At 42.4% G+C, this 11,020-nt stretch overlaps 1 long non-coding RNA gene across 1 annotated transcript in view; it reads left to right on the forward strand.

The window, feature by feature from the left end:
* The first annotated feature begins 2,919 nt into the window (after window positions 1-2,919).
* Window positions 2,920-11,020, forward strand: part of LOC147027818 (uncharacterized) — a 26,346-nt gene continuing 18,245 nt past the window's right edge. The window contains exons 1-2 of the long non-coding RNA XR_015057303.1: window positions 2,920-3,025; window positions 4,691-4,888. This is a non-coding gene — a long non-coding RNA (uncharacterized LOC147027818). The remainder of the gene's footprint in view (window positions 3,026-4,690; window positions 4,889-11,020) is intronic.

An 11,020-nucleotide genomic window follows, 5' to 3' on the forward strand; every position in this document is an offset into this window, starting at 1 on the left:
GGGGTGGAGGTGGGGTTAGTAAAGAGAATGATATGTTATGCTTAATGACCGAATACACACAAGAAAAAACACATCAGAACAGCTGTACACACAATGACACAACACAGTTTATAAAGTAATCTGCTGACACATCTGCAAAAACTTTAAACATGAATCAAAAGCAATCACTGAAAACATGGAAGTAACTACCACTCACGTAAGACATAATGATCCCATCGAGCGTGAACATTGAAAACAAAGTGTTGCGACCAGCTATCAAACTTGGGTACAAAAAAGAGAAGAAGGCATTGCTGATTGAGGTGTTAATACCAGTGATTTTGGACTAAACAATGGAGAAATCAAGAAAATAGCCAAACAGCAAGACCTCAAGAATGAAGTGGAAAGATCCTGGAATCTGAAGAATGCCAAAGTTGTACCAGTGATAGCCAGACCTACAGGAATGATGGTCAAGCTTCATCAGAATTCTATGTGCAGTTTTGGTGAAGAAAGCAAATACATATTTTGGTGGGCAATCCCCCTTAACTCCCTTACAGCCCAATTTTTCTAATGTCATGAACAAACTTGGGTATGTCATGGGTGATGAAGGTTGCAGTGAAGTTTCATCGGAATTGTGTGTATTGTTTCGGAGAAGAAAGCCAAAACCTCTTTGGAGGGGGGGGTCAACCCCCCCCATGGTAAACTCCCTCTGTAGACCTCTTCAGACCCCTTTTTGAATGCCCTCATGGATGATGAAGGTTGTGGTCAAATTTCATTGAAATTGTATGTATAGTTTCCGAGAAGAAGTTGCAAGTATTTGTGGATGGACAGACGGACAGACGGACTGATGGACTGACGACGTGCCATCCCATAAGCTCCCTGGAACTACTGTACAGGTGAGCTAAAAAACATCCCTGGGAACATTATTACAAATGAACGACAGTTGGAAGCTGTCCGAGGCTCAGCAATGATCCTGAACAGAGCCCTCGGCACAAAACTTTGAGAACAGAAAACTTCACAGCTTGGTCCATGAATCGTGACCCCTTCTAGAAATGAAGGTGGAGACTTTGAGCCCGCCCTAAGAGGACTCCATTCCACATTCTGAAACCCGTATATGAAGATACCAATCAATCACACACACACACACACACACACACACACACACACACACACACACACACACACACACACACACACACACACACACACACACACACACACACACTTTGAGACCTAGGGAAGGAGCATTCAAAACTAACAGCTCATACATGCAGCGACCTTTGCACCCCACCGGTCGGCTCCGAATCTGATTTGTTTATGCTACAGTCCCCTCAACAGGGATGAAAGATGGGAGACTGAGGGAGGGTTGGGAGAGAGACAGAGGAGTGGAGAGAGAGAGAAGGGGGAGACAGGAGGGGTCAGCGAGAGAGGGGTGGGGTTGGAATGGAGAGGGGTGAGGGATTCCGGCAGATGTGATGCCTTGTTTATCATTCATCTGAGAGATGGCATGCACAGTGATGAATCACCTGGCCTGTGAAACACTGGGAGGACCGTTTAGAGCTGGTTTGGGATTCAAATCCAGGCTGCACAGAGTGAGCATGCGTACATCTCGGTATTCCTGCCATGATGTGGTGATTCCTTACTTCGGAACTGAAAATATATTTTTTCTCCATGTGATCATATAATTTATTTTACCTTCCTACCTCAAGGGCAGAACCATGGAATCACAATTGAAAGTTGAAGAACGCACCAAGTGGCTTTACCACGCAATGCACGGAATGTTTGAAGAGACTTTTAAAAGCGAAACGTTAAATTTTTATTTGTATTTATCGATGCTGAAGTGACGGGCCATATACTGGAAGAACAAAAACGGGAAACATCGTGGAAAATAAAATTTCACATTTTCAGCAAGGCAGCCACCTCCTATTGCATTGCAGAACAAAATGTGGCCAACGCAGCCGAGTAGCCCTGAACTTTGTTCAAGTCGATGTATATGCAGTATTCGGTGACAGTGCGAATATTGTAGAGTGCTGGCTCAAGCACTCCAATGAAACGATTGATAAGAAACGGTTCCCTTGGCACGCAATTGGCAATCACCGAACCGTCATATTAAACATACACCTGCCGGAGACGCCCGGAATGTCAAATATGTCCGAATTGGACAAACTTTTGTAATAGTCAGAAATGCTTGTACTTTTGATTCTGGATCTTAAATTTTGTAATTCTCCTTAGTTTAAGAGATATTCATGGTGATCACATGTGTGGAAATGAAATAAAGCAATGAATGCTGACATCTCTGGGCGTTTATAAGCGTTGCAATGTACCCAGGGATTCGTAGCTATGATGAACTGGCATTCGATCATATGAGTGAGGAAAGTAAAGGAAAAAAAATATCGTTAAAAAAATTGTTGGGCCTCTTCCAAGTCAAGTCAAAGCACAAAAGGATGAGCAGGCCAAAACACATGGCGGATTCAGTCCCCAGCGAGGTTACCCTGGAAACGCCTTGAGACCCCAGACAGCGAGGTGGTCGAGGATCACCTGGTGAATGATATAATAATAAGGCCGATAATTATCTTCAAAAGGGATGTTTTAATTAACCCAAACACCCAATTTTCACTCTTGTACTTCTGTGGAGTTTTCTTAGTATGCATGCAAAGTTTCAGGCTGCGAGGTTTTATTGTTTTGGAGTTATGGAAGAGACACACACACACATTGCCTTTCATTAATAGAGATAAATAAACATTTGAAACGTTAAAAAAAGAGAGATATATATATAGATAGATATATATATATATATATATATATATATATATATATATATATATATATATATATATATATATATATATATATATATATATATATATATATATATATATATATATATATACACATGTTTGAGCCATCTGCCTCCTGTGCATGTGTCAATTTTGGCCCATTTATGCACCCTTGGAGAATGGTAAAGAGTAATAATTGAACGCAGTGCAGTCGAAGATGGAAACCATTTGGCCGTTTCCTTGGAGAAAGGATCCTACTTCTGACAGCAGAGGTAAGAAAGCAAATGCCTATTTTCAGGGGTCAAGACCCCCTCCTTCCCATAAACCCCCTTAGACCCATATTTTTAGCTTTTCTAGAATTAGAATTCCAGATAAGGTATTGCCATCGTGCACCATCCACCTGTTCATCTCTTATTTTGACTTCTCTGGCAAAACTACAAGGCCGATCTGGCTGAAATTTGGCAGCAACATTCTGCTCCTGACTCGTAATGGGGATTGCAAAGCTTGTTCAGGTCACGTGACTTTAAGTATGGCCGACTTAGTAAATTTCTTCAAAAATCGTCTTCGACAGACTTCTTGTGTGTGTCAGTCAGAATGCTACCACATTTGGGTTACAACATTAGGACAGGGTGCTGATGTTAAATTGTGGAGGCCATGTCAACCACATGACCGAAAGTGTGTCAAAATGGTGGACTTCGTAAATTATTGAGAAAATCTGAAGATTCTTTCAAAAATCTTCTTCTCCAGACCCTCCAGTCAGAATGCTACCAAATTTGGGTTACAACATTAGGCCAGGGCTAGAGTAAACTTCAGGTCCAGTGGTCCTTTTTGTTTTTTTATAATGCCATGTACAAACTTTAGTACATCACGGGTGTTGAACGTTGCGGTCAAGTTTCATGGAAATCTTGTGTAAATTTTCAGAGAAGGTGTTCCGAGTGTTCACATACAGCCCGACACCGCACGATGCAAAAACCTCACTTGAACAATTTTTGTTCCAGTTGAGCTAAAAAATATGAATGACTTGATTTACATTCACAGTACAGTGCAAAATGATTTATGTTCACAGTACACAAATGCACACATTACATACTACACACAATATTTTTTAATGTATGGTGCACATTTGTGTGCGTGTGTGTGTGGCATGTATGTTTGTATGTATGTATGTAAAAAAATCAAAGAACAATGCATTTGTGTGGCAGATGGCGTTTGTTCACATATCATGCAGCAATTGCTGTAATGGGAAACAATTTATAGCCTGACTGTACTTGAAACAGTGAGAAGGTTTATCATCTATCAGTAAGAAAAGATATTCAGGCCACAGCAGACTATTTTAAGCATTATGCTGTCCTGATGAACTCTAACAAGGGTGAACCATGTCTGTAGATATGTTATTTTCTCTGCTTGTTGGGTATTGCACCCTTGCCCTGAATGCTTGATTTCACGCTGTGAGATGCCCTCTAGGGGTTGCAGTACAGCACACATCTTAATGGTGATGTCAAGGTGCTGCTGTAACTTGGAGAATGAATTTAATCATATATATAATTGTATTATCAAAAAATCTCTCAATGAATTGCAGCCTTCTGCACAATGTGACCTTGCACGAAGGCTGCAAGATCCAAGCACATTCGCCAGTCAAGTAATGCCACCTGATTTGCATCTACCAAGTAATTGAATTTTGCAGAGAGCTATCAACGTGATGTCCAAGCAATAAGACTACATTGAATCGTGTGAGCGGTTAAGACACGAAAGTTGCACATGTTTGATCAAATAACAGCGAACACGGTAACATGAAATGAAAACAGAGAGTGTATCATTCGTGGTGAGAATTGAATTTTTATGATTACATTGTCAGTCTGTGGTGAGGCTTTCCACACCTTCGGAAAGGCGTACTGTGTTATGGAAGGCTTGTACTAAATTATCTCGATATTTTGCAGGGAGAAGAATGTGGGGTTGTTTGAAAATGAAGGTCTTATCATTTATATAATGCAGCAAGTGTAGTGAGCACATTCCTGCACTCGAAATGCCCATCAAACTATCCTTGGCGATTGGTACAGCCACCACCTTAATCACAGCAAAATGGAATATGAAATGGTCAATGTCTACCTGTTCATCTACGGTGATCTTACATCCAGGTATGACTGTCCACGCAGAGCTTTCATTCATTTCTTACATCTGTCCATTGACAATACAGGTTTGAATCAACACACACATGGCCTAGCACAAACACGCGTACACACACACACACACACACACACACACACACACACACACACACACACACACACACACACACACACACACACACACACACACACACACACACACACTTCTGCAGGAATTATCAGATGCCGAATCACGTTTTAAATTGGTGCTACAAAATGTGCAGAGGAAGGTGTGTGTTCTTGCCAAATAAGAATCGTATCATGGAGTACGACGGTACTCCATACGTAGGGATGAGATGGGACAACAATGGCTGCCCCCATCAAATGTGTACAATTACTTATTTTTTGGATACATAGTTGAGGCTCGTGTAAGAGCTCGTGTAAGAACTGGTACACTAAACAGATCATGACAAAATAGGACAAAAGGAACAATTAAGAAAGGAGGGAAACACCAACAGCAGGGTTGAAGGCCAAGATAGAGGACTTGGACAAACAATGGGTTTCGGGAGGAATGGGAGGCAGGAGAGAATGCACAAGATGGATAAAGAAGGAAACTCTCAGGAGGGGAAGCTGGAAATTTTGAAAGAGGGATTAGGGTGGGGTGGGGTTAACGAGGGTAAAAAGGATCTTGGTTTTGGAATGGGAACGATCTGAAATGGTGGTGAACAGCTGTATTGAAGATCTGGAAGGAAGAATGAGATTGAAGAAGATGTGGAACTTGGTTCCACAGATTGGGGAAAAAGAGGAATGAATGAGTGGAGGTGAGCAGTGATCCTGTATTTAAGTAGTTTCACCAGAAGATGGTTGATGGTGGACCATGTGGTTCCTGCAGAAACCGAGAGAGGACAAAGCACGGGAAGAGCAGAAGGTGCAAGACCAGAAAGGAAGCAGCAGCAGACAGACTACCGACATGTTTGCGATGGCAGTGTTGGTCCATAAACTCAGCTTCATCATGGGAGATTCCACGACATCAAGATGTGAGGCAGGGGAGCCAGCCCGGAGGGTAGAGCAGTACTCCAACAAGATGCAGACGAAAGCCTCATAGGTGTATAGGAGTTCAGGTGCGCCAAGGAAGGACTTTGTACGATGGAGGATGCCTAATCGGTGGCTGGCTTTGGAGACAAACGTTGAAATGTGGTTTGCCCAAGAAAGATCATGGGTGATATTGAGCCCCAGGAGTTTGAATGACTCAACTTCCTCAAAATGATTGATAAGCAAGTAGAGGGGTCGGGGGGGGGGGGGGGTTGCCAGATAGTCCTTTCAGAGTGAGAGAGATAGTGAGAATGTGAGATTTGTCTGGATTGAAAAACATATTCCAAGTGTTTGACCAGCTTGTGATTTTGTAAATGTCAGAAGAGAGGGAAGAGGCTGCAGCCTGTCTGTCTGAAGGATGAGGGATGTCACGGCAGAGGGCGGAGTCATCAGCAAATATTGCCACCGATGACAAAAATGTCAAAAGATGTTGTTATGGCAATCCGTAACAGGATTGTAGTGTTACATTGTGGAGTCGTTCCTACCTTATTTGGTTGTTTGTTTTGAGGATTCCATCCCAACATGTTCTTTCATTTCTACCTCTGCCACCGAAGGTGGATGGAGGTTATGTTGTTACTCCTGTCTGTCTTTGTTTGTTTATTTGTTTGTGAAAAAAATCCTCAAAAAGTTGTGGATGGATTTTGACGAAATTTTGTGGAGAGCTTGGGTATGTGACAAGGACGAAACAGTTCGATTTTGGTGAAGATCCGAATCAGGATCTGGATCTGAGAATTTTTTCAGTGATTTTTCACCATTGGGAGATAGGGCCAAAAATGACATATACAGGATATCTCAAAAAGTTGTGGACGGATTCAGATAAAACTTGGTGGGCAGGTTGGGTATGTAACGAGGAAGAATTGATTCGACTTTTGTGAAGATCCGAAACCAGATCCGGATGCTATAATTTTTAAGTGATTCTTCACCATTGAGTGACAGGGCTAAAATGATCAGGTCAGGGCAGGTATGGATGCATGCGCCAGAGCAGCGCGTCGCTGCGTCCACTTTCTGCCGGTATTCCAGGGGCCTCCATTTGGCCATCCCTCAGGCAGATGCCTGGCCCATCCCCATCTACTTGAGATGCCAATCAACCTGCTGCAACCACGAGGCATGTAGTCAGCCCAATGGCCTCCTCCACTTACGAGACTCCCTCGCTGAGAGAATCTGGTGAGCAGGATCAGCGTCAGGAAAACGAGCCACATGTCCATACAGCCGCAGCTGACGCTCACGGACAATGGAGGTAACAAATCTCATTTGAGTCTCTCTCAGCAACCGCTCGTTGGACACAAAGTCCGACCAGCGATAGCCAAGGATTCTCCAAAGAGACCTGGTTCCAAAGGAATTAAGTCTCTGTTTCAGATCCTTGGTCAGAGTCCAAGTCTCGCATCCATAGAGCAAGACTGGAAGCACCAAGGACCTGAAGACTCGGACTTTCGTCCTACCGCACAGGTACCAGCAGCGCCACACTCCATTATCCAGTGAATCCATGACTCCCCAGGCCCGAACCAGACGTCTATTGACCTCTCACTCACAGTCAGCAGAGACATGAATATCACTGCCAAGGTAAGTGAATCTCTCCATGACCTCTACACCACAAACAGGCACAGACAGGACAGCAGCATCCAATATGTCATTGAAAGCATGGATCTTAGTTTTGACCAAGGAAACCCGTAATCCCAGTGGCTCCGACTCCTCATTCAGCACCTCGAGGGCCCCCAAAAGGATATCTAAAGTCTCCGCAAAGATGACTGCATCATCTGCGAAATCAAAGTCAGAGATCTTGACATTCCCAAACAATGCAATGCAGCTTGATCTCTCCGAAATCCTCCCTAGAATCCAGTCCATACAAGTGCTGAAAAGTGTGGGGGCCAGTACACACCCCTGACAAGCTCCAGTAACAACTGGAAATAATTCAGAGATGGTAGCACCACATTTCACAGCACTCTCAGTACCAGAGTTGATTTCAGACATCAGATCGATCAGTTTTGGTGGCACCCCACGAAGACCAAGAATCCTAAAACGATATACAACATGATATTTCAAAAAATTATGGATGGATTCAGACTAAACTTGGTGGGTGAATTGATTAGGTGACAAGAACAAGCTCATTAAATTTTAGTTCAGGTCCAAATCTAGATCCAGCCTATCAGTGGAATACAAAATGTAAATTAATCAGCCTGGCGGAGGTCTGCACTCCACAGAGTGCCCTCGTTTTTTCATGAGTTTATCTGACTTGTATAATAATATGCTTATTCTGTATGTTTGTTTGTTTCTCTACCTGTCTATCCAACGATTTTCTCTTCAACTACTCGACCAGGCACCATCCATCCATCCATCCACTGGGACCATACTCTGTGTAGAGCATTGGTGCTGCCTAAGCAGTCTCTTTGGCTATTGGGCACAATGCTGGACAGGTTGCTACTCCGACACAGGAGGGCACAATCCTGGAGAGGTCACCACTCCGACACAGGATACCAGCATGCTGGCACTCATTTTGCCGACCCCAGAAGGATGACAGGCAGTCAACCGCACCTGGTATTAATTCAAGGGCTGAGGGCGATTTGAACTGAAGATCCTCGGATCCCAAGCCCACCACCCGAATCATTAAGCCAACACCAGGCATACCAGGCACCATAAAAACTCAAATTAGTTACAAAGGACTTTGTCCAAGGAGTTCCGATTGCATATTATTTTTCCATTATGAATGACCTTATATGTTTTTTTTTATCATTTAGCTTATTGAACCACAACTTTTTCTGAAGAATCACGATATGACGAATTGAAACACATTCTTTTATTTACTTTTAACATTGTTCTTAACGAGCAACAGCAAGAATGTTGTTAACAATGGGAAGAAATGGGGGAAGACATTGTGAATTTACCATTCCACCATTATTGACTTTTAACATTGTTCTTAACAAAAGGAAACAGGACAATGCAGGTAAAATGCAGGAACAATGCAGGAATGTTTTAATCATTCAAGCATTTGCCTCCCTGCTCCTGTCGTTTTTGTGCCAAATTCAATTCCCAAGTTTAGTGCAAATCTGAAAAGGATGTGATGCACCCTTTTTGAATTGGATTTACAGTGATTGAACATTTTTAATATGTTTTTTTTCACATTGTGAGATGCCCTTTAGGGGTTGCAGTGTACCACACATTGTGATAGTGATGTCAAGGTGTTGTTGTTGGTTGGAGAATGGATTTAAAAGTATATATTGGTAATTAATTGGTCTTCTCCACATTCTCATATTGAAGAAATCACTCTCCAGGGTGGACTGGTCTATAAAATTGAGGATTAAGTTATCTTTCCAGTTTTGGCTGCAGTACAATCCAACTGGGAAGCATGGGGCTGTGGCACTGCTAATAATAATAATCATGCCTTTCACACCATGAGGCACATAGGGCTGTTGAGGCAGTTTCATTTGGCTGAGTGCAGTCTTGGATGGGTCGCCACTCTGATGCAGGATACTCAAATGGCATTTTACCCCAGTAAGCTGGTTCTCATTTTGCCAACCTTGGAAGGATGGCGGGCTGAGTCAAATCACCTGGTGTTATTTCAACAGAATGACAGGGGCTCAAACTCAGAACCATAAGATCTTAAGCCAGCCACCTTAACTCTGAAGCCAACACCAGGATTGAAGTACTGATAAACAGTAATATGCAACTGTTTAGCAAGATGAGCCTTTTTAAAATGTATAATATATATATATATATATATATATATATATATACACACACACACAGGTATATCAAAAGGAGCAAATGTGACATGTTGCTGACATCACAGTTCATGTTTGGTTGGCTCTTTTTTTTCCCCCCCATTGGGACTATACAAAGCAATTTCTGTCTGCCAACTTTTTCCACCCTCTTGACACCTGATCTTGGCCCAATCATTACCTCTTTTTGCTAACTTGATTTGGTGCTTCACGCAGACACCTTCACACCAAGTTTAATTGGACACACAGTTCCCACAGCACCTGGAGCCGCAATATTACCAAAAGTATTGGGACAGCACACCTAAAATTTAAATAAGCCTTTCCAAATCTACTGGTGGATACTTTCCCCACATTAAAAAGCAATATGTGTGATATCAAAGTGTCCTCATGTGTCATTTAGAGCAATGCTGCGCTCTAACCTTTGATGCAGTAGAACAGACAGTGACGGCTCTTATCTCTACCAGCATAACAGCATGCCTTGTGAAACTGCTGTCTGTTAGGAATTGGTTCAAGGACAATGACGTTGAAATTCTGCAGTGGCCAGCACAGAGCTCCCATTTCAAACAAATCGAGCCACTCTGGATCGTCTTGGAGCACCGCCTGAGGGCCAGAGTCAACAAACCACAACCCTCTACTGAACTTGCTCTGATAGAGGAACGGCTTGACATTACATTTGACATTTACAATCATTTGCTACAAAATGTTAGTGGCAGTAACACATTTGAAATACCAAATAATGGTTGCAAATTAATAAGCTTGCCTGTTTCCTTACTGGACAAATACTTTTCGCAATATAGTGTAATTGGAAGTGAACACAGCTGATGACATATATTAAATTGTTCTCAGGAATACCAGCATTGGGTGAAGAGACACTCAAACGTATTGAGCACGTAATCTTTATGATGTCGGTGAAGGAGGGGAGGTAATGGACTAATAACTGCTCCAGTGAACTGTGAAATTGAAAGATTGACCCTTGGTTGATGGTGCTTTTGAGCTGACTTTGAGGGAACTGTTGTAGACAGCAAGGAGAGAAGCTGTTAAGACTACCAAGTGGTCCTAGGGCTATGGATGACAGAAGCAAAGGTTTGCTCCAGTATATGTAAATACTCATGATCTGTCATGGTGATTATACTGAACAGAATGCCAAATATATATCTGCAAATACCTTTTTCTCGCTTGTCTTTCCCTATTAGTGAAATAAAATATTAAACAGCGTTTACTATTCCATTCAGTTACTGTGGCTCATGAAAGAGATCTCCTTTCCTGAATAACCTTCTTTTCTTGTCACACAGTGACTCACTTTCGTAGTTACACCTAGACTGTTTATTTGCTATTCACAGAGCAGGAAAGATAAATG

The sequence above is a fragment of the Eptatretus burgeri genome, chromosome 4 (genome assembly GCF_056783735.1).
Source record: "Eptatretus burgeri isolate ZD-2024b chromosome 4, Ebu_testis_v1, whole genome shotgun sequence".
NCBI lineage: Eukaryota > Metazoa > Chordata > Myxini > Myxiniformes > Myxinidae > Eptatretus > Eptatretus burgeri.